This window comes from Asparagus officinalis, chromosome 2 (genome assembly GCF_001876935.1).
Source record: "Asparagus officinalis chromosome 2, Aspof.V1, whole genome shotgun sequence".
NCBI lineage: Eukaryota > Viridiplantae > Streptophyta > Magnoliopsida > Asparagales > Asparagaceae > Asparagus > Asparagus officinalis.
This window is the reverse complement of record NC_033795.1, coordinates 59353577-59356292: the sequence shown is the minus strand read 5'-3', so window position 1 is coordinate 59356292 and position 2716 is coordinate 59353577.

Below are 2716 nucleotides of genomic sequence, written 5' to 3'. Positions count from 1 at the left end.
GAGAAGACACCACCTTTTTTTTTAACTCCCAAAATCCATGCCTCACAGGTACTGGGGTATTTTATCCCGAAGCTTAAGTAGGGATAACTCAGCGCTTAACCTGCGTTGCTGGATGGTTCGTTCCCGTAAAAACGACCGAGTCTACGTATTCAGCATCGTAGCAACAAAAATCCATGCCTTTTATGCATGGGGAATTTTATCCCGAAGCCTAAGCAGGGATAAGTCAACGCCTAACACGCGTTGCCGGTTAGTCTTTGACCGTAAAAAGGACAAAAGACCACATATTCAACATTGTGGCAGGTTGTTATTAATAACACCAAAATCCATGCCTTACACGCATGGGGAATTTCATCCTGAATCCTAAGAAAGGATATGCCGACGCCTAACACGCGTCGCCGGTTTAGTCTTTCGCCGTAGAAAAAGACACCAGAAGACCAGTCTGGGGTATTTTATCCCGAAACCTAAGTAGGGATAAAGTCAACACCTAACACGTGTTGCCGGGTAGCCTATTCCCGTAACAATGGCGAAACCTATGTATTCAACATCATAGCACAAAGTCTAAGAGAATTCACTCTCTTAGCACAACGTTACATGCGAACGGAGTTAGACAATCCGCAGGCTAGCCCGACTCAAACGGTAGTCGGTAAAGGCTAATCAAACCCGTTGAAGGCTGGGGGTTAGCCAAAAACCCCAAAGTCGACGCCTAACACGCGTCGCCGGGTAGTCTATTCCCGTGAGAAAGACGAAGTCTACGTATTCAATATCGTAGCACTAAAAGGGTTAACTCTTTTAGCTTAACGTCACATGCGGAACGGACTTGAACAATCAAACTGTGTATACTCCAGAAAACGTATGAGTATAAACTGTGTCAACGTACGAGGTTCAAAAACCCTAGGGTCAACGCCGGTCAACGCGTAACCTTAGGTCAACGCCAGTCAACGCGTTGTGACAAAAGTCAACGTTCGAGGATTCAAAATCCACACTAATCAACGTTCGACGATTCGAAACCCTAGGGTCAACGCCGATCGACACGTAACCCTAGGTCAACGCCAGTCAACGCATTGCGACAAAAAGCCAACGTTCGAGGATTCAAAATCCACACTAATCAACGTTTGACGATTCGAAACCCTAGGGTCGACGCCGGTCAACGCGTAACCCTAGGTCAACGCCAGTCAACGCGTTACAACCAGAGTCAACGTTTGACGATTCGAAACCCTAAGGGTCAACGCCGGTCAACGCGTAACCCTAGGTCAACGCCAGTCAACTCATTGCAACCAGAGTCAACGTTTGACGATTCGAAACCCTAAGGGTCAACGTCGGTCAACGCGTAACCCTAGGTCAACGCCAGTCAACGCGTTGCAACACAAGAACATTTGACGATTCAAAACCCTAAGGGTCAACGCCGGTCAACGCGTAACCCTAGGTCAACGCTAGTCAACACGTTGCAACCAAAGTCAACGTTTGACGATTCGAAACCCTAAGGGTCAACGCCGGTCGACGCGTAACCCTAGGTCAACGCCAGTCAACGCGTTGCAACACAAGTCAACGTTTGACGATTCAAAACCCTAGGGTCAATGCCGGTCAACGCGTAACCCTAGGTCAACGCCAGTCAACGCGTTACGACAAAAGTCAACGTTTGACGATTCGAAACCCTAGGGTCGATGCCGGTCAACACGTAACCCTAGGTCAACGCCAGTCAACGCATTGCGACAAAAAGTCAACACACGATGATCCGAAACCCTAAGTCAACACAATGTGACGGAGGTAGTTCAAAGTCAACTCAATGACACGAGCCAAACTCAATTCAGCAGCTGTAGACTCGCCGGTCGACGCGTAACCCTAGGTCAACGCCAGTCAACGCGTTGCAACCAGAGTCAACGTTTGACGATTCGAAACCCTAGGGTCGATGCCGGTCAACACGTAACCCTAGGTCAACGCCAGTCAACGCATTGCGACAAAAAGTCAACACACGATGATCCGAAACCCTAAGTCAACACAATGTGACGGAGGTAGTTCAAAGTCAACTCAATGACACGAGCCAAACTCAATTCAGCAGCTGTAGACTCGGAAGAACTTCGGCTATTCGTCAAAGCATCGAATAGACCGAAAATCGAAGGAGCCAAGAGTTGAAGCTAATTACAGGTCCTTACGCCGACTGAAGGCTAGACCAATCATATCCAAAGTATTCCAGCCTCTTCTATAAAAGAAACGAGTCCGGAACGCTTTGGAGGGGGTATCTGTAGGCATCGAAAATTGCCTATAGGTCTCCACGAACGGTTCAGTGTTAAAGAGCGACGATGAACGTCACTATCTAATCCACAGGAGTTCAATTAACGTCGATGAACGATTGAAGTGAATCGATGAACTACGTGAGCTGATAGGATTTCGGAACAACGAAGACCTGGGCCAACCAGGAACCCGGTGATGTTCACAAAAAGGACAACGCCCTTCGAGTCTCGTTCATTCTATAGATAATCCAACCATTGGAGCAGATAGAACTCTTCGTCAAGCTTCCAACGCACTTGGAATCACTCAAATCCGAGTTCGGACGAAGAATCTACGGCGAAAACAATCAAACATACGCAACGGAGCGTCTCAGGCTGAGTTGGGACACCCGGGGTGTCTCGGGAAAGTCGAAACACCCCAGGGGTGTCTAGGAAAAGCCTAGACACCCCAGGGGTGTCTCGGCCAAGCCCGAGACACCCATAGGTGTCTC